Source organism: Molothrus aeneus, chromosome 2 (genome assembly GCF_037042795.1).
Source record: "Molothrus aeneus isolate 106 chromosome 2, BPBGC_Maene_1.0, whole genome shotgun sequence".
Lineage (NCBI taxonomy): Eukaryota > Metazoa > Chordata > Aves > Passeriformes > Icteridae > Molothrus > Molothrus aeneus.
The window spans coordinates 30,431,680-30,453,503 of record NC_089647.1 but is presented as its reverse complement, the minus strand read 5'-3'; the positions used below and the strand labels follow the sequence as shown (position 1 = coordinate 30,453,503).

At 43.7% G+C, this 21,824-nt stretch overlaps 1 protein-coding gene across 3 annotated transcripts in view; it reads left to right on the top strand.

Annotated features, from left to right (window-relative positions):
* The first annotated feature begins 15,401 nt into the window (after nucleotides 1–15,401).
* The window catches only part of PAK1 (p21 (RAC1) activated kinase 1), a 76,971-nt gene continuing 70,548 nt past the window's right edge, over nucleotides 15,402–21,824 (top strand). The window contains exon 1 of one of the 3 annotated variants that reach the window (XM_066572296.1): nucleotides 15,402–15,487. The gene's annotated coding sequence lies outside the window, so the exon portion shown is untranslated. Of the gene's footprint in view, nucleotides 15,488–15,722; nucleotides 15,791–21,824 lie in introns of those variants that run through there. The other 2 variants (XM_066572294.1, XM_066572295.1) reach the window with 2 other exon arrangements.

Below are 21,824 nucleotides of genomic sequence, written 5' to 3'. Positions count from 1 at the left end.
TTCTGGGGAGTTGTGCTAAACTTCAACAGTAAAATAAAACAGTGGGTGGGAGAATGACAGAGGCTGGATGAGATGATGGGAGAGAGGGGACATAAACAGGAAACTAGGACTGGCCTTATGAAGGTGTTGGATTGGCTGTGGGGGAGTAGAGAGAGATTTACCTAAACAGTTTGATGTGTGTGGGGACAAATATATTGGACCAACAAAACAGAAATGACAGGATGTATGGGAAGTGAGAAACTGAGACTGAGCAAGAGATGTTCCCTATAGCACTGGAGAGATTAACTCCTCCATCTTCTAGGATATTATAAAAATAAGAAAGAAATGCTGAGGTTCTATCATGATGAAAATCAGAGAAAATTATACAATAAAGTAATATTTTCCCTCTTCAGTTTTGGCCAGCTTACAGTGAATAAGACTTTGGAACATGCAAGAAATTGGGGGGAAAAAAGGAATTGAGCTGCTGTTGCTTTAAAAGGTGGATTACTGACATATCTATGAGATATCTAAATTATGGTTTTGTAAATTCATTGTGGTAAGCTTTGTATTTCCAAAGAAGACTCAGCTTACTTAAGACTCAGATTGCATAAACTTGGTGCCTAAAGACAAATGACATCAATCTCCTCTTGAGCGAGTGTTCTTTTTTGAACCAAATGAGGAAGCTGGGACCTGTGGAATAACAGCACCAACTCAGGTAATTAAAATTCACCATAAGGAATATACTCAAAGGGCAATAATTAAGGTGGTGCAGCTGACGTTCACTTTGGCATTTTGACGCCTTCAAATGCTTAGATTTGCAAATTTCAGAAGTGTTCTTTCAGCCTCCTTTTTGTGCGTTTAATTAACATTGTGTATTGTTTGTATGGAGGTAGAGCCTGGAAGCCCTAGGCAAGGATTCCAAGGCTTTGCAGTCACAAGACGGAATAGCTGTCAGAAGCCCAGATTTTTCAGTCACTGCTGTCTTGGACTACATTTGAAAAATTGAGATGTATGAGCTTTGGAGCTGGGAGCACAAATAGCAGTGTGTAGTCCCTGATTTGTCTATTTAGACTGTGTGCTTTTTCGAACTGGAGACATGTTCTCTTTGCATAATCTCTTCTGTCCTTTGTTACCACTGTAGAAGTCTAAATTCTGTGCTGATAAAGATGGTTAGTAATAATTTGTACTATAAAACGTTTTAAAATCCTTAAGCCTCACTGCTTAGAGCTCCCCAGCTGAATGTTGCAGGCTGAGTGCTGTTAACAAACAATAGAGATTGTAATTTTGTTTCGTTGTAAGAGCTTGTGGTTTTGAAGACATCCATTCTTCTTTTCCTTCCCACAGAGCTCAAAGTGACTTGGGCATGCAGTAGTGACTGTGAAAGTTTCTGGCTTCCATGCATTTCTTACAGTATTAGATAAGCTGCTTAGTTTTGTAGCACATGAACCAGGTAGAATTGTCTTCCTTGAAAATGCTTCAGTGAGTGTCACTCCTTGCCTCAGGCAGGCAGGCAGGCTGTCAGGGACAGTCTGTCTTGCTCTTCATCCAGCAGTCCCCTCTGACTGAGCTGTGGGAATTGGGCTTTGTCAGGTCAGGGAACTTGTCTGAGGAGCTCAGTCCCTGTGGATGCCAGCCATCATTCTGCTCCAGCTTTCTTTGGGTCTCTCTTGGAGGTCAGTGCATTCTTTGGCTGCTGTGTCTCACCTTTCTTCTTTAAACTTATTTGGTATGTTTAATACAGGGAGGTTTTGTGATACGCTTTGCTTTCTGCAGCATCCTAGAAGCCTGGATAAAAGATTTGGTGAAAAGGAAAAACAGATAACAGTAGGCTAAATACGTTGTGATTTGATTGCATGGAAGTCTGTAGACTTACACCTGGAAGGACTATGTGGCAAATGTGTGACTGACAGGACAATTTGGCTCAGATTGCAGGCATGTGGATGAACTGCAGGATCAAAACTTTCCATTCCAATTGGAATAATAAGAAAAGTCATCTCATGTGCTCAGACAAACATCAGTTTCATCAGCTGCCTTCTCTTGATCTGCAGTAAGTACCAGTGATCACACTTTGTATGATTACTTTGTTAGACAAGGGAGAAGTGCTGGTGTAGATGTTCCTAATGACGTCCCTCTCTGCCACAGAAGGTGACACCACAGCAAACAAAAATAGTGGGCATAGCTAACAAAACAGTTCCCTTGCAATCAAAGTGTAAATAACACTTTGACATTATGACTTCATTGCTATATAATACTTTCTTTGGAATTGCATTGCAAGCAAAAAGGCAAATTAGTTTAAAGAAAGCCCAAATCTCTGTGGAGCAGAGGTCTCAAGTGTGCTATTTCTTCATTTGCCATCTTGCAGAGCAACCAGCAAACTGCAGCTTAGCCTGTAAGCCTCTCAGGAGAACTAATCTGGCCTTGATGGAAGCAGAGGCTTGACAACAAATCTGGAGAATTTAGAAACAAGTGGAGATCAGGTAAGAAGTAAAAGGAGTTAACCAAAATAGATAGTATCACAACAAGAGTATCTTTATTTTGTGAAATAACTGATTTTTGATAAGGAAAATGGGATCTCTTGAAACTTTAGTGAAGTAGTTAGTGTGTTGCCACAAAGATAACTGAGCTAAACAGGCGAAAGTGAGGATTAGGGCAAGAAAGGTGACATAAACAGGTGAGGTCAAAGTTTCCTACTTATTTGGGATTTTGCATGATTGCATCCTGTGAGCCCGTTAAACTGGTTGTTTTGTGCCATATTTTCTATGTTAAACTAACAGGTCATGAAGGAAGGACTCATGGAAAATATGCAGGTAAACAGCAAAAGGGGTGAGCCCCGCTCTGGTTTTGCCAAGCTCTGTCTGGGTTGACAACTAGCAGCTGTCACTGCATGTGTGTAGGCTGTGCATGGAGGTTTTTGGCTTATTTGGATGTATAAAATTGTATGTGACTGTGTGCTTGACATGGTCTGCTGGTAAGTCCTGGGCAATTCTGCTCTGTGGTTTACTGTCTGTAAACCTACAAAACATTTTTTTATACTATTTTATAAAGTAGACCTAGACTTAATTAACTGGTTTTGGAAATAGTTTGCAGAGTGGGCTTGAAAGGGAAATCTCTCATTCCTCACACCTTGCAAAGCAATGATTTCAGCTGCATTTCTGCTCACGCTGGATACCTTCAAATAGTTGTGCTTTTAAAAAAAACAAACCAAAACAGACCTAGAAGGTTGGAGAAGGGGAACACTTTGGAAGTAGAGAACTTCCCATATAGGTTTTGAGGACTTGGGTTGCTTGCTGAGCTGATTTATTTTTTAAAAGCACTTAAGGTAATGCATTTCAGTTTATTTTCCCTTATGAAGTAAGCCTTGTAACCTGCTGTTTTTGTGACCTTCTCAGCCATCAAATTACCTTCCATGGTTTGGGAAAGAAAACCAGGAAAAGATATAGGCACTGGCCATCTCTGATTGGAATTTGTTTAATAATAGCAACCTGCTTACTTCTTTTTCACGTTTCAACACAAATCTTCAGTTCTAGATTTACTTATTAAGCCTGAAGACCATCTGCTGAAGGAAATTTAGCTCCTTTAGTAGGAAGGAACCACATGCAATTCCTACCTAGACTAACAAAAGCTGAAGTGGACTTACTAGTGGTTTGAATATAGTAGCATATAAGCTGAAAAGAATTTTTTTAATAGCTTTAATTTGTATATATACATGGTGCAGGACAAAACAGAGGCGATGAACTCTTGTTATCCTACTCCCTGGCATGACATAAATGACTATCAAGGATACTGAGCAGAGGAGGATTTGGCCCACTCAGCTTATTAGGTTGTTTTCCTGGGTGTATTTTCAGTGCTTGTTTGTTACAGAGATTAGTCATGTATCTGCAATGTTGGATGGTTTTCCTCCATTTCTACAAGAGGATGTGCTGCTCCCAGTGGAAATAAATAAATAAGCACAGTAATTCCTGCTCTTTGCAGTACCAGTGGGTGGTTTGGATGTGTGTGTGTGTCATGCTGGAGCTGTGAGTTCACGCTTGGCAAATTATTACTGGATCATTTAGGTTGGAAATGATTACTCATAAATATTGTTATGGTGGTGCCTACAAGCCATGGCCTTGCCATTGTGGGTGCTGATAAAAAACATCAGATGGAGGCCTTGATCTTGGTCTGTATAAGACATGATCCAAGTATGATTTTCACATATGGACATTTAATGGGATTTTAATGACTGACTGTACAGCCTAGGCTGGGTGAATGTTTTGTCTGCTTTGTTTTTAAAACTGAAATGCATCAGCCAAAGATTGTGGCATCCCTGTGACTGTGCAGATTATACCCAGGCTAAGAGCAGAAGAAACAGGCTAGCTGTTTGCTGGCTTTTTCTGTTCATGAAGAAACATGACAACACAATGAAAAATTAGGATGATTAATAAAACAAACAGCATTTCCAGCATACCAATTGCTTCTTTGTGGCTGAGCATGATGGCACCATTCTTATCTTAAATTTTATTATGGAGGCTGCAGTGCTGTTCTTGTGTATGTTGTGTAGTTCTTCTTGCCAAAGGAAAGCATGGGAGAAAGCATACCTGTGCTTGAGGGAGTTCCAACCTGATTAATAGCATATGATATATGGTGATACCTGGTACCCCATTGCTCCAGATACACCACTATGCCCTGCCCAAGGGCATTCAGTGCAGCTGGAGATGCTGCAGGTCCTAGAGAGAAACTTGTTTGATCCATTTGAACAAGAAAATGTAAGCACCATGCCACAGATATGATCTTTCTGTGAATGTAATTTATTGAATTTGTTTATTCTGGTGGCGTTCTCCGGCAGCAGTATCTAAGGATCAAAATATTAATTTTGAAGCATTATTTTATTGGAATTTAGGTGTACAGGTTCAAAAGCATTGTCCTTCAAAATCATCAGCCCAAGAGATTTCTTTCTGGATGGCAAAGTTTCTTGCTCTCTGAATTTTTCTTGGCGAGCAGTTCAGCTTCTGTGTTGCTCTTAATTCTACCCATGATGCTCAAGGCATTCCTTTATCTGCATCCACTGAGGGTTGTGATCTGGAAGCTGTGCCCCAGGCACACCTGCCTCACAGGGGACAGCAATGACCTGAACAGACATCACAGCACTCACAGTCCCATCAGGAAACAAGTAAATAAATAACCACAGCATTGCAGTAAAGTAGTCAAGATAGCTTGGACCAAGACTAGATGTCCCTTTTCCCTGGGGTGTCTTCTAACCTTTATGCTCCTTCTTTTTGGCAGAGTAATTTCTAAATAGTTTGTTGCACTATGACAAAATTCCTGTAGCAATTTTTCTTGTGATTATTTCCTTGGGCACTTTTATGCTTTTTCGCAATTCTACTTTAATCTTCGCTTCAGGCACTGCTGGGTACACTCTGGTGATTATTGCTGTGGCACTTTAAGATGTGTCTGCTTGTTCTGCCCCTCTGGTGTGGGGTACTGCTTCACCTCACAGCTGTTAGAATGAGCAGGTGCTGAGGCTTCTGCCTGATGACAAAACCAAACCAGTAGATAGTTGATAAAGATGCATCTGAATTAAGACACTTGGTTTTGGAGAAAAGCAGGCAAAATGTAGGCACACATTTCCTTCTGCTGACTTTGGTGGAGGGATGAGGGCACCCTCAGCAAGTCTGCAGATGACACAAAGATGTGTGGTGCAGCTGATGCACCTGGAGGATGGGATGGCATCCAGAGGGACGTGGACAAGCTCAAGAAGTGGGTCTGTGGGAACTTCTTGAGGTTAAAAAAGGCCAAGTGCAAGATTCTTCATATGAATTGGGCAGCTCCTGGTATCAATACAGACTGGAGAATGAATGGATTGATTGCAGCTCTGAGAAAAAGACTTGGGAGTGCTGGTGGATGAGAGGCTGGACATGACCTGACAATACTCACAGCCCAGCTGTGTCCTAGGCTGTATCCAAAGCAGTAAAGGCAGCAGGGCGAGGGAGGGGATTCTGGCCCTCTGCTCTAGTGAAACCCCACCTGGAGTATTGAATCCAGCTCTGGGGTCTTCAGCATGGAGGGGACATGGATCTGACTAGCGCTGCAAAAATTATCAGGAGGTTGGAGCACCTCTGCTTTGGAGACAGGCTAAGAGAGTTGGGGTTGTTCAGCCTGGAGGTGAGAAGGCTCTGGGAAGACCTTCCAGTCTCCTGGAGGGGCATCTTCCAGTGCCTAAAGGGGCTACAAGAGAGCTGGAGAGGGACTTTTGACAAGGGCATGAAGTCAGAGGACAAGAGAAAATGGCTTTAGACTGAAAGAGGCTACATTTAGATTAGATACCAGGGAGAAATTCTTCCCTGTGAGGGAGGTGAGGCACCCATCACACATTGCCCAGGAAGCTGTGGCTGCCCCATCACTGGAAGTGTTCAAAGCCAGGTTGGATGGGGCTTTGACCATCTGGGTCTAGTAGAAGGTGTCCCTGCCCATGGTAGGGGGCTGGAACAAGATAAGCTTTAAGGTCACTTCCAAGTCAAACCATTCTGTGATTCTATGGGAGCTCCAGCCTGAGGTACCAGCTAACAGCTGCAGAATGGAAATGTCTTAAACTGATGCAGCTGTTGCTAAGTGACTGAGCCAAATATAGCATTTTAGTTTAGCACTTTAATTTAGCAAATTTCATGCATTAATATAGCATACAGGTGTTAATTTATTACATTAGCTATAAATATGTTTATGGGGTTTTTTTTCACTTTGCATTTGAGACTGTCTAGCAATAATGAGAGGAAATAAATTGAAAATTAATTTGTCTGGTTTCACCATTCTTTCTTAGATGATCCTGTGGTATGGTTTGCATCTTGCCTTCTGATTCCTTAATTGCAGTTTGCACTTGAGAAAACCATCTAATACTTGAATTGCAAGCTAGCCTCAGTTAGAAGCAAATGACATAAATATTTGGGAAACCAATCAGGAAGCATTCAAATCTTCCTTGGTGACGTGCCTCCTTTAGTTGTACAGCTTGCCTCCTTCTGGATGGCAAACGTCAGCGTTAAGATTAGCCTGGCACTGTGAAAGTGCTTACTTGGCACTTCATCACCAGAGCGAGCACTGCTGGATTTGTGATGCTGCTCCTCTGCCAACGTCAAACGGGTTTAGGCACAGCAGCCCTCACATGTTCATGCTGAAACCTGGTCGGCTCTGAAACAGCGTGTTAAAACTAGAGCCAACAGTTTGATGTACAGCTGAGAACTCAGAGACTGAGACAGACACCTTGCAACTGGATACCCATGAGAATTAAAGAGCTGAACTGAAAGAGATTAAGCAGCTCTTTGTACATTCTCCCCTGCGAAGCGTAAAGAACTGAGAGCTTCATTGTTTTGTAACCACTTGTAAACTAAAGGGGGAAAATAATTACTTCAGCATTGGCTTCTTATGGATATGGTTTTATGGAATATGGTTTTATGGAAAGTGGTCTTCCCAGAAATCTAGCCACACAGGCAAAATAAGAAATCCTTAATACACAGATTTCACAACAGAGCATTGACCATCCTGAAGTTTAAATGTTCCCAAACCTGGTTTCCCTTCAGCAAGTAGCTTTGCCCTTCTGTTTCAAACACAGTCTGCATACATTGGCAGTTAACTCACTTTCTGCGCTATTTTTTGAAAATTATTTACCTTGGACCTCAAGACCCTTTTTCTCTAGACAGCCATTTGCACTTTCATCACTGTGTGTGATAAAGGCCACTGTCACCAGAGAGCCAGTTTCAGGATCACAGTTTCCTGCAGGGCTGCTCTCTGCAACGCAAAGCCTGTGGACAGAGGCTGCCAATTGCAAATGGCAATATCAAATGTTTCTTCCCTATAGTTCACCTGCCTGCTGAAGATTAGTTCTCTGTATGACTGCAGGCCCACATCCCTTCTACAAGGTTTATATTTGCTGCAATTGGAAGCTTTCAGAGGCAGCTTAAAGGATTGATTTTGTCTGAGAGCAGAAATGGGAAGTAGGAACTCTTGAATTCAAAAAGCATTATTGCAGCAGTTTTGCTGCAGAGCCTGAGGCTCTGGATTGAGCTCTTACCTAATTTTCCCCATCTGCAATACAGCTCCTAGGATGGTTTGGTGATTAATTTATGCTGATGAAGTTAATTACTTGCTAAGTATGTAATAATTTGATGAGAATCTCTGCATATCCCGGAAAATGTGGTAAAAAGAAAGGCAAAATAGCCATCCCCAAACCTCTTAATTAACAAACTGAAACAAGATCGTGAGATTCAGGATAGAAACCTCATCAGAGATCTTATGGCCAATTACAGCCAGTGCAACTTGACATCCCTCTGATTGCAGAGGCAACTTGACAGGAATGTAAAGTTAGAGGTTGGTATGTTCCTGAAACCTCAGTTTTGTCCTGGCAATTTTGCAAGACCTATGTGATATGCTGAGGCAGCCACTGAAAAAGCTCAGGGGGTTGTATGTTGTTATTTAGCAGTTCCTGCAGGTATCTACAAGGAATCAATAGGAAAGGATTATGCAATAAAATAATTTATTAAGCTTTCCTGTGTCCTGCAGAACAATCCACGACTCATCAGCAATTTGGACAGCACTGAGATGTACATCATATCAAAGGAATTCTGCAGGGCCAGCTCTCTTGGCAGGCTTGTTGTGATCTATATCTCTAGTGTAACTCTGGTTATAGTGTGACCAACCAGTGTAATTAAATTATCAGTATCACTGTCCTCAGCCAAATTGCCCCGAGCTTGTATAGCTCCCTCTATTGGCTTAGTTATCAAAGTCACTGCAAAATGCGTGTTCCATCTCTCCAGTTTTTTGATGAGTTAATAACTTGAATTATCTTGCTGTTTCTATGATATTTTGTCTGCTCCAGGTCAGTTCAGATTATGTTGCTGAAGATCTTTACTTTGCACTTTAATAAAATTTTACTGCACTGATGTTTGAAGCTGCCATGAAATCTCAAATTCAATGCAGTTTTTCCAAAATATTTGAAGTGAGCTTCTCTATAATCTTTCTGCCGTGATCCACTTGGGTCCTCTTGGACACAATGCAAATAGGTAGAAGTGAAGGACAGAGGTTTCACATTTTCAAAGCTTGCTTGTGAAACATCCAAAATGCCCAGAGACACCATGTCTGTCAGGGCTCTGCAGTTTTTGGTTGCTATTCATGTAACCCAGTGAGGCAGAAGAGCAGAGATAAGGGAAAGAACAGGGGAAGATTCCTCTCTGCAGTTTATTCTCCAGGGTTTTATTCAGTCCAGTTTTAAATGGCTCAAGCTACTGAAGTGATTCAAGCTATGACATTTTGGCAGGGTGTGAAACAAAATCTGGCAGAGGTGCTATGACTGAAGGGCTGGTTTTGTACTCTGAAATGTGTGTCAAATCTTTCACTGGCTCCAGTTAAAACAGAATCAGCTCTTCAGAGTCATTCAATTTGAATAAGCTCAGCAAAACCCGCGAAAGAATCTACTTTTGTGGTGCCATTACGCTCTTACAATCTCTCAGCCTCACCCTCCTCTATTTACAGTGTCCTCCCATGCAACTATGACTTTCTGCACAGAAAAATGAGCTGCTTTTGTTAGGTTTTGAGTAATAAATAACCGTGGATTAGTAGTCTCTGTCTGATGTCTCATTCAGACTGTCTTTTGCATTACCTAGCTATGTTTTTAAGCCCTGACACTGAAAGTGAAAACTCTCAAGAGGCATTCTTTAAAAAGTCAATAAAGAGAGGAAAAACAAATTGATTTTAAAATTATCTTTATTGTTACTTTCCTTGTATGGTAGCCCAATAAACTTGAGGAGTCCCTAACAAAAGGTAAATTTAGCGCACTCTTCTTTTTCCACACTTCCGGAATTCTGTCCCCTTGATGTTATGCTTTCTTTTTTATTTCTTCCCACTTATAGGTAAAACAAAACAAAAATAGCATAGTTCAGAATAATTTGGATTGGTTCAAGTTTCAGTAGTGTATTCTTGTTTTCTTACTGGTTCAGCAGGAGTAGTTGAGCACAAGAAATGCGTAAATCTATTTCTACTGTGTTCTTCCACATTCTCACAGAGGAGGATTTTTCTCATCATAAACCACAATAAAATGAATGGAAAAGTGATTCTGAGTGTTTGTTATAAAACCATTGCAATTCTGTAAGCTGAATCCTGAAAGGAAAACCTGTCATAGACTTGTCTGCTGGGAAATCTGTTCTAGGTAGCAAGTTTACATTTTGGGCAGTATTGAGTTATTTTTTTCTGATTTCTTTATATTAAGGAGAGAAAATTAGAGTCATGGTTCTGGGACAGTGCAGAGAATCAGTTCACACCTGAGGCCAGGACAGTCACCCAGACAGTTCTAAGAGGGCTGTGCCACACAGCATCACAGGCCAGGACCTTGTACTGCTGGCTGAACGAGAGCCAGCAGCCATACATTGTTCTGTGATTTCTGCAGGTATTCTGTCACTTGGGAGCCAGGCTCTCATGTGCTTTAGATGTTTGCCTGTCTGCCATTACTATGCTACTTTCCACACTTCCTTCATTGGCAGCAATTCCTTCATGCTCCAAAGGCCCAAGTGAATGAGCAGTGTTTACAACCTCCCCCTTCCCTCCCCTCCCTCTCAGCAGTGCCCCTCTTGCTCTCCCTGGGAGCCTCGTTCTTTGTCTGCTGCTGCCTGTGTTTTGTAAAGCAGAGCTGCTGCCATGATTCTTCACTACAAAAGTGGTGAAGCACTGGAATGGGATGCCCAGAGAAGCAGTGGATGCCCCATCCCTTGGAAGTGTTTGAGGCCAGGTTGGATGGGGCTCGAGCGACCTGGTCTAGTGGAAGGTATCCCTATCCATGGCAGGAGAGTTGGGAGAAAATGGTCTTTAAGGTCCCTTCCCACCCTAACCATTCTGGGATAAAAAGTCAAGATGGGACATGGATCCCTAAAAGAGTGTCTAGACTGTTTTCACATTCAGCCTTAGGTTGGCTGGTGAGATCAGGGAGGAAAAGGACTTTCAAAGTGAGGTGAATGATTAAATAAGGCTGAGAGGTGGAAGGAAGGGGAAAGGAGAGGAAGTAGGAATAAGTAGATGTTTCTTAATACAGCTGGAGAAGAATAGGGAAAGGCAGGGATAGGTCTTTTTTAGACTGCAGGCAGAGGGAAGTTTGATGTAGGGAACCATAGCTATGACTGCAGTTGGGAGATTGAAAGACAAAATTCTGAACCAAATTCCTGGTTTTGGAGCACATCAGTACTGTTTTTAATATCTGGAAACAGGCTCTTCTGTTATGGCACTCATCTCCACAGATTATTGCAAGATGTGGGATTTACACATAAATGGTCAGCCTGTGGTGTGAATTCTTATAGCTCCAGTGACTGACCCAGTGTGTTTGACGTTTATACCTTCACCCACAATGAAGAGCTCACAGCATTTAAATATGTTTTTTACCTAAGATTACCAGTGCCTAGTGATATATTTCCAAAAGCCAAACTATGAAGATTATTGAGAGAACATACAAAACCTAAGCCAAAGCCATGATCCTGTACAGCTCCAAAGAAACTCACAGCACAGTGTAAAACTCCCCCCTTGCTTTTAAGCTTGAATTAGCAGCATGCCTCAAAACTCAGATATATGTGCTTAAATTCAGCTGTTAGCTAATGAATCAAAGACTGACCTCACTGTTAAGCCATTGCCCATCTGTATTTTATGACTTCCAGAGATACTCAAGGCTTCCAGAATCAAACAGTCATTTGTGGCTTCCCTAGTATTCCCCAACTTGCTGACTGCTCACCAAAGCACTGAGTGCTCTTAGCTGTCTCTGTGCAATTTCCTGGCTAAAGGAGATCTGGAATGTAAAAGTGTATTCATCACCAGAGGTTTTGCAAGATTCCAGGACTTCAATGAAGCGGTAAGAGATTATTTAAAATTGCAATGGCATGAAAGTTCCTCTGAGTTTTCAACCAACTATAGGGTAACTTAACCAACAAGTAAGTAACCCATAAGAAGAAGCAGAATTATTTGGGCTTTAAGCATCCAAAAAAACCAAAACAAAACAAACCCAGACAAAAACAAACAAACAAAAAAACCCCCCACCAAGTTGTAATAACTGTTATAACTGTACCAGACAGATCCTGACCCTTTACTGCGAGCCTCTCAGTACAGAAATGGAGGACTAAGTAGCAAGTGGGAACATGTAGACTATGATGCCTTAACCATTTATCCAGAGCGAAACAACTGCATAGAGTCAAATACTGAGAAATGTTTTTGCATAAGCTGGATTTTCGACTTCAGTGCTAAGATCAAGAAGTGTAACCCAGAGCCAGCTTTACTAAGATGATGACCCTGCTTCTTACTCCTGTATTTGAAATTATTCTAGGGCAGAGAAATCATAGCAAACCTTTCTACAGGATGGTAGGAGGTGCACGTCCATGTTAAATATGCATCAGAGGTAATGTGCTATTTGTATACATTTTGGAAATGATTTTAACTTCTGTTGTGATGGGTATTACATACCATCTAACATCAGGATATTTAAGATAGGAACCAGATGCTACTCTGTGCTAGTCAGGTGTTCTGGCCCTTTTCTATTTTTTACTTTGCTTTTCTGGCACGAAAACTCCCTAAAATTTACTGAGGAAATGAAAGATTGTTGCTGTCGTGCTTTTGTGTGTTTGTTTAGCAAAAACATTTGTGCATCATAAATTTGTGTCCAGAAACACATTCCTTACTGCTTTAGTGTACTGCATAATCTGGACAAAATGAAAAGGAAATAGTTGTGATTTGAAAGTGTTTTACATACATTTTGCAGAGCTGTAGAAACTTACATGATATGTAGGGCAGTGATGAATCATAGTCTCTCTTCTTCTTCACTTCACACCACTATAACATTACTTTGCTGGATTGACTTCTGATTTACTGGGTGAGAAACCTCCAGGCAGTACTGTGCTGCCCCACCATCACCTTCAGTTTTGCTTGCTGGTGCTTGCTGTTTCTTCGTCTTCACAATATGATATTTAGCTGAGGAACTTAGTAATTTTGTGTTGTATGACTCAATTTTTCTTTTTGTCTTTTTCCTTTCCCTGCTACTAAAATCTAGAGATCTGTAATTAGTTTTCAAGTCATTCATGAACTCTGTTTTCTTCCATTTAGGCTGAGTCCAATTTGTCTCCATTTGGTTGAGCAGATTAAATGAGTGGACAGGTTATTGCAGGTGACTAAGTGGGCACATCCTAACAAGTTACTGTCCCTCAGCTAAGCTTCAGCTCCTGTGATTTCACATGCTCTTGTGTTCCTCCTGCATCGTGTCAGCCAAGGTATTTGGGGATTTGATCTGGGTAAAAACACCTGAGAAAACTCCTGGGTGGACCAGTTCCTTGATCCCTTCCATTACACAGCTGCACAAATAGCTGTGTTGGCACAGTGCAGGGAGTAGCTCAGGAACAGAGATGCACAGCAGAGTAAGAACTATTGATACTGGTGCTGCTGACAAAGAAGAAATCATCAGGCTGGGCCCCACGGTAGTGCACTGCTTGTTCTGCTGTGTGTCTGAAGGGGAGGAAAATGCAGCTCTTATGCGATCACTGTGAAATCAATTGTTCAACTGAGTTGGTCTTTGAGGCTGGGGTCTGTGCCAGGCTTCTTCCCACAGAACACAGGAAACCCTTTTGAGGTGTAAGAGATCCCCTTTTTCCTCCATATTGGAAAAGGGTCATCTGACTTGAACCTGAGTGCAAGGCAAGATGGATCCTTTGCCTGAAAACCCCTGAACACTTAGCTGTGAGTGCTTAGAAATGCAAATAAAAAGATTTACATTTCACTCATTCCTTTCTGAAGTACCAAATTCTGGTTTGCAGTGGTAGCTTTCTATCCTGTTCTTATGCTGTTCATGGATGTCTTCCTCCTTTCGTTTAGGAACTCATCGTATTTGTAGCTCTTTGGGCAGGTGCTTTGGGCAAACACTACAGTTACACAGCCCACTCCAGGAGCTCCATGCTCTCTTGGACTGAGGAGCCTGGCACTGGTCACAGCACTCCAGATGGACCTCTCCAGGGCTCAGTAGACTGCAGTACACTTGGTGTACATGGACCAGGCCTTAGGTCAACCACTGTAGTTTCCTGACTTATCCATTCTCCGTGTGGTTGAATGAATGTATGTGGTAAAGCATCTTGTCAAACAAGTATGTTTATGGAATATTTCAGGCTGTTCTCTTGTCTGGCTTCAAAATTTATTTTTTAAAATTGTCAGCATGCATCCATGCTTCTGAAAAGGTTTTGGGATTTCAAGCATGGTACAAAAGGAAGCCACTCTTCAGCTCTCAGTTCAGGGCCAAAGGGTAACTCTTGGGTTTTAACTCCAGCTTTGATGGAGCCCTTTATGGATCCAGCATTTAAGCTGAGCTGCGTGGCTTTTGCCTCAGTTTGTTTCCTCCCCCCAGCAGCAATCCTGTAAATTCCCATGTATCTGTGGGATTCTTGACACGGTCTGATCCTGCCTTTGAAGTGATGGGACTGATACATATTACCTTGAACTACACAAAAACCTTCGTGCTAAAACCAGACTACGGGCAGAGGATGCTCGAGGGAGCTCATGCAATCTGCCCGTGTGTGTGGATTTGAATCCCGTGTTAAATGTATCCGACAAAGGGAAGTGCTTCCAAGTGTGCGATTCCACAGCAGGTTCAGCTGCTGAAATCAGTTCTGTGGCATTCCCACTCTCCCTATCAGTCTCAGACTCGAATTCTTGCTTCCTCCATTTGTTTACTTTTGCGATGTTAATTTTCTGCTGGTTTAGCTCCCGAACAAACTTATCACGGGAACTGATAAATGTTGGTACAAGGGGGAAGGGCGAGACTGTGGCAGCGCTGTCTTAATCTGTCGTGTGTAGGGCATGCTGTCTCGGTACAAAGCTTGTCTCCCTTTTGCCTGTAACTATCCGCTTCACTTCAACATTTCCCCTTCGCACCTCTAGGGAGCACGGCCCAAGAACACCTCAGCATGCCCGTGCTCTCTTCTGGAGAGCCCTGCGCTGTACGTGCAGACAAACCCCTCCTCTTTTTCTCTCCAGGCACAGCTCAAGCGCTGAGCCGAAAACTCCTGTTAACTAGGGTGACAAGTTTCCAGCGAGCTGTGGATCACGGGGAGAGGGAACACCCGGATCCCGGCAATATAAGGTATAGACGCCTCGGCTTGTGCAACACAGCAGCAGGGCAGAGCCCATTTTATTCTTGCCTTTTTTGGATCTGCACGCACACAGACCTCAGCACAATGGAGCCGGCTCCGCGATAGCGCAGCGCGATACGAGCAGCACACATAAAGTCATCGCAGCGCCGCTCGCCAAGGGTGCAGTTGCCGGCCATCCACTCCCCGCGCGGCAGCCCCGCTGATGGCGTGATCGCCAAAGACTCCCACGTCCCAGGCAGGCCAGCGCCGCTCCCGCCCTCTGCCCGGCGGAGCTGCGGGCCCCGGGACCGCCTGCAGCCGCAGCACGGCCGGAGCACAGCCCGAGCACAGCCCGCGGCTCCCCGAGCCGGCGCACCACGCTCCGGGGTCCCGCTCTCGGCGCCGCGAAGGTACCACCCCCTCCCAAAAGAACTTTCCCCCGCGGGCCACTGGGTGCGATGCCGCGCCCCGGCCGCCGCCGAGCGGGGCGGGAAGGACCTGCCCCCGACCCCCGCTCCCCGCCCCGCCCCGGCGGGCCCGGCTGCCCACCTTGGCGGCAGGGGGGCTGCGGGGCGGGCCCCCCGGAGCCAATGGCCGCGGCAAGGCGGGCAGGGTGCGGGGGGCGGTGCCGGGCCGACAATAGGGGCGGTGTGGGCAGCGGGGCGGGCGGGGAGTCGCGGGAGAGCCGGGCAGCACCTTGCGGCGGGCGGAAGGTGAGTGCCGGCGCGCCGGGGAAGGGGATTTTCTCGCTTGTTTTGTAACCGGGAAGTTTGCGCAGGGGTTGAGCGGACGGGTGCGTTCTTCTTCAGCCTTTCTCTTCCTCCCTCCTTTTGAAATTTTCTTTTAGAAGAGGGTACTGACCCTGCCTTCCCCTTCCTGATTTCCCCCTCCTGCCTCCCCGCTCCTGCCTCCCCGGCTCATTCATTTAACAAAGGGAGTTGTTCTCAGCCCCCGGGCTTTGCGAGCGGGGAGCCCTTCGGGGCCGCATGTTTGGGGTCCCGGCGCAGAGGTTGGGGTGGAATCGGGGCTCAGCCCGCAGTTTTTGCCAAGCACCCCGTCCTGGCTTCGGCCGGAGGGGCGGGCGCTTTGGGCAAACACAAAGAATTGAGGAGCTGGACCCATGCTGGGCGATGGGGTGATGAAGCCTCGGGCTTTGTGTGGCTGGTGAAGGAGGGGTGGAGAGGTGGGAGCTTGTCTTACAACCCCTCCGCCCGCGGGTGTGTACGAAACCGTGGCTTTTTTGCTAGTAAAGTACTTAAACGCAAAGCTGAACTTCGGGATCGTGGCATAATTCTGACTGGAGGGAACGTCAGGTAGTCTCTAATCCAGCCTCCTTCAAAGCAGGGGCTTCTGCCTGGGGAGTGGGGAGCAGTGAAGGGACATCGGAGATTGGGTGGCACCTCTGGGTACTCTTAAATGCACCTGGAAGCTCGATGGAGGAGGCAGCACCAGCAGGACGAGACTTCAGAGACAGTAGCGCTCCTGTCTTCTGCTGTGCATGGAAATGCCCCAATCCACAGCTCTCCCATGCCTGCAATCCCCTGGTTTTGCTGCTTTTGTTATCCAGAGGGCTTAAAATTCATGATTGTTGGGAATAGCTGGCTGCATCCGTATGTGTGTCACGGTGCATCTGCTCCTGCTGAGCGTTCCTTGATTCTTATTTCAACATTGCCTCCAGGAGTTTTTTTCTTCAAGAGCGAGATTTATAAATAGGTGTCAAACCCTGGCTCTTGCTTAGGACTGGCTGTAAGGCGTGTTACTTTCTGTGGTAATTATGTATGAGAGATGCATGTGTGTAAGAACAACCATAAAAGCTGTTCAGTCAGCCACGCTTTCCATTTTCAAAGTGAAAGCAGGTATTGTAGCCGGGGGAAATGTCGGGCACAGACGGAAGAATGTTTGTTTTCTTTGCTCGCAATTACTCTTTGCCCAGTGGCTTAGGGATGCCTTTCACTGAACCTCCTCCCCCTTCTCCATACTTGGAATTTCCCGGTGCTGCTTCCACATTACCTGGCCAAGCAGGGAGCATCTTCCTGTCTGCTGCTCCAGTATCTCTTAGTGTGGGTGTGCTGATCTTGCTCTCAGCTTTATAGGGTAAGGCTGGAAAAACTCCTCCTTGTAGAACAGTTTGCGTGTGTGTCCACTGGATGCTTGGAGACTGCTTTTCCCTGTGCATTTTTTTGTGAGTAAGTCAGAGAAATGAAGCTCATCTCTGCACGGGGAACAGAAGGTATGGTGGGAATTTGAATATTTCTAAATACTGATTCTGTTTAACTCTGGATTGCCTGTCTTGTGCCACAGAACAGAATTTGTTCACAACTGTACTGTATAACAAAGCTGGAGTCTAAGACTGGGGAATAAACTGCCAGGTGATTTTTTTAGTCTTTTTTAAGTCCTACATCTTTAAGTAGGATGATATAACTGCCATTCTTTGATTTGGAAATGAAAGCAAAAAATAAACTTGAAGAGGAAAATGCTCTTGTAGCATGACAGCAAGAATGCTTTTACTGGTTTCTGAGGAATACTATGTGGTCTGGATGTTGCTCAGAAAAAAAAGAATAGGGAAAAGTGAGGCTTTTAGTTCATGCTTTTCTGTGCATCATGGGGATATAGGAGACAAGTCCAATATAATTGCCACAAGTGCAAATATATTGCTTGTTTATTGTGTTTCTGATTGCCTTGCTTGCACTGGATTGAAAACTGATGCTAGCTCTCTTTGCTTGAGAGGTCAAAGAGCTGTTTTATTATCTTTTCCAGGTTTCTGAAGGGAGACCTTTTATCTCAGCTTTGATTACAGGGCATGAATTTCACCAGTTTGCTGACTAGTGTCTTGTCTTTTTATGGAGTATGGCTTCTTTTCTTCTTTTTCCCTTTTGTGCACCTGTCTCACTTCCTTGGTGTGGGAAGGTTTGTAATTTAAAAAGCTTGTTGCTATGATCCAATTTCCTTATATGCTTAAGAGCATACAGAACAACCTAGAGCTGAAATAAACTTTTCTCGGTTGAAAAATACAGAAATGATCCAGAGCTCCACCCTCAAAGTGTTCTGGTTTTACAGTTCATCCTGTCAACAGCAGATAACAGAAGCAAATAGACTTTGTAAAGGAACTGACCAGTCTTGGTGAGGATGTGCAAGACACAGACTGAAACTAGACAACTAAAAACTAGCCATATTTCTTAAAAGGCTAGTCACCCATTGGCCCTCTGACAGGCACAAGAATGGCTACTGTTGCCTTTTTACCTTTATGGGAAGGAAGAATAATACTGTGTACCAGAATTGTACTGTGTCAAAGAGTGTTTTTCTATACTTGGCCATGAGCCGAACTAATTTTCTCAGCCTGATGTCTTGGCTTGTATAGGAATTGAGGACAATATAAGCATGTTCTGCTTGATGTTGAGGGCTTTCTCTTGTGGAAAAAATAGTCCAGTGTGTGATTCTTCTATTTGCACAGCTGTCACCTGGGAGGAGCTGCTTTGCACCCCTGTTCCCAGAGATGGGAATGGCTAGGTTCATTCCCCTTGGTCGCAGCAGAACTGGGACTGTCAGCCAGTGCTCACTGATGTAGCACAGAAGTCAGTGATCAGTTTTTCCTATCTGAGGTTAAGGCACATGATGCTCTTTGGGAATGAATAGGTTAAAAGTACCTGATGCTGCTTGCACTAATCAGGTTTTTATGCAAACTGAAGTTCAAGTTTGAAATTCCTGCGCTTGGGTGCAGTTATGCACAGCATGTGCAGATGGGATGTTGTGGCTGTGAGGGGTAACGCTCAATGCTCCCGTGGTGATGACTGCTCCTGGCTTTGTGCAGGAAAGGGAGCTGAGTTTTGTCCCATCTCGCCTCAGGCACATCCTCAGAGGTGTGGATGTCTTTGGGTCGTTCAATGGTCTGTCTTCTTTTTGGCACATGACACTGGGGTGCACATCGCAATTTCAGGGCCCTTTATGGGATCCATTTGATGAAAACATGGATGCTCCAAGCTCAAAACATGGTTGCTCTGAGCTGAACATGTCTCCCCAGGCTCCCAGTATGATCTGCAGAGAGAAAAAGGTCCTTTTAGGATGTGCCTTGTGTCACCCTCCTGTAGGTATTTTTAAAAGAGGTCAGAGAGTTGCACTCTAAAAATGCTGATTCCTCTTGCAGTCTCCCTGGTCTCCTCTATCTCCCATGTGTTGTGTTGTATATTGGAGCAGCTGAGAGGAGTTTTACCTGCTCCTCACACTTTGGGGATGCAGGCAGCCTTGCTAACAAATCCATCAGCAAAACCACTGTTGTAGCACGGCTTTCCCCCTTTCTCTTCATTTTAGCATTTTTTTGTTGGGATGGGGGAAGAGGAAACAAAAAAAAAAAAAAAAAAGCCATCTGAGAAGTGGATTTCCAGGGGAATTTGAAGAAAAAGTCCAAGTATTCAGTTCTGGTTTGTGTACTAATACACTCTTTCAGGCTGGCAATCCAAGTGTTCGGCTTCCACTTGTACACTATCAATCTCTTGAGTGTCGTCTGAGATGCAGGTTAAACAATAACTTCCCCTCCATGGCTTCTTTCCTTCTTACAATCTGTACTCTTTGGACCTGCCATACTGCAAGTTTGTTTTACTCTTAAGCTGGTCTAACTGCCTTCAAGCCATATTATTTCTTACTTCCTGTCAAAAGTCAGAAGTGGTGCTGAATCAGGCAACCTTGTATCATCTTAGGTTTAAAGAAAGGAAGAGAAAAAGGTGACTGGTGTAGAAAAAAAAGTCCTAGCTTGTGAAAATTGGGCCAAATCATAAGATTGCAGAAGTAGTAGCCAAATGTACTTTCTGGAAAGAAATAATTTCCACCAAAGGAACCCTTTGTGATTCAAACTACTGTGTGAGAGACAGTGGACAAAATATATTGTGATTGCCTTGCAGCATATGACATCTAGCTGCAAACATTTCCTTGATCTCAATGGGTCTTTAGCTATGGGACTGTGAGGAAGTCAGGTGGGGAGTATGTGCTGCAGGCAGGTGGGGCATAAAGACTTGTGTCATGCCTTTTTTTTTTTTCCTTCTTTTTCCATAAAGTCTGTCCACCTGTAATCTTAAAGGTGAATGGGGGAGGAAAATAATTGCTATTCAGATTGTGAGTGTTTTGGGAATGGAGAAGTCTTTCAAGTTTACCTTAAGGCTTTGTTTCCTGCCCTTGTGAGCTTGCTGCGTGTAGTTACAGTGTCTGTCCATGGCTTACTGCTGATGGCGTTTGATGACTTTCCAGGTGGCAGCAGAGAGAAGGAAAATCAAGTACAAAAGGTTAGGAGACAGTTTATCAGCCTGGCTTGCTGAGGTCACAGCACTGCTTTGAGTAACTTACCCAAAGCATCAGCAGGGCTTTGAACTATCACCTTTCTTAATGACTATAGTGGCACACCAGTATTTTACGTGATGTTTCCCTTACAAGGCAAAGCCCACTTCTGAGGGCTGATGTTCTATTCATGAAGTAAGAGCTGGAGTGAGAAATATTTTTAATTGAACCAGTGGCTTGCATCATGTGGGTTTTTTTTCCCTGTTTTGCATGTAGTGTAATGCAAAATACCTTGTCACTTATTTAGCATGAAGAAATCACAAGACAGATTATTATTGGTACCTACATATTCCCAAAAGCACATTCTCTGCTGATCCTAAAATAAGAGTGGCATGGCCTCTTAACCCAGTCTCTTCTGTGGAAAGAGTAGAGAAGTGATTCCTTTTGTAAAACTTGTATGTCATTTCCCCAGCTATCTGTAAGTAAACATTATGCAGTTTTGCCAATGAGTTCAACTTGAAGGCTTTGTACCAGGATGATTCTATGATTTGCCTTTAGTAGGTATTACAAGAATGTCTCACTTAAATCATGCTTTGAGAGGATAGAAGTCACAGCTGGATGTGGAATTCATGTGCTTCCAGAGTTCAGACTTGTTTGGGGTGAAGCAAAAGCTGATTTCCTTCAGCAGCAGAAGGAAGGGATATTCCAACCCCTCTTTCCCAGCTCTCTGCACACTACTGAATCTGTTGGATTCATTCAGCTCAAGGCCCTGTCCTTACCTGTATGAGGTGTTTGAGGCTGTTATGGAGCTCTCTAATGCCAGCATGTGTCAAGGTAGAGGAGGGAACAAAACGAGGCCAGGCTGGTAATGTATCCTCTGCTCTTCTCACTCATTAAACTGGTCACCTGAGCCTGAACTCCTGTGTCCCTTCACAAGAGAAGGTAGATTTGTCAGGTAACAGCTGCAAAGACCAGGGAGTGCACAGCACAAAGAGGGATTAGCAGCAAATGGACACATCAGGATTCGAAATGCAATATTGATTAGCTCATTAAAATTAATAAGACACTCAATTATCAAAGTCCTGTTACATTTTGCTGTTCTTCTGGAAATAGAACAATTTATCTGTCCTTATCCTTTCAGGAATACCTCACACAAGACAAATTTTAATGTCATTTTGCTCTGCAAACCACAGAATGTGTTAACTTTTAATAGAGCCCAAGTTTGTCAGTGTTTTATTTAGTAAAACATTGGTTTTGGTAGGGCAGTGTATTTAATAGACTTGAAGATGCGGGCATAGTACTAAAAAGTTTCTTTTCTTGAGAGTGATCTAAATTAGCATATAATTGGGCTAATGTTGTTTTAGGTAGGGTCAAAAACTAATATTGGGCAGATATTCACATACTGGCTAATTTTAGCAAATCAGACAAATCTGTCTCAACAGCACACAGAGGGGAAAACTCTTTGATTCAAGCTCAGGAACTCAA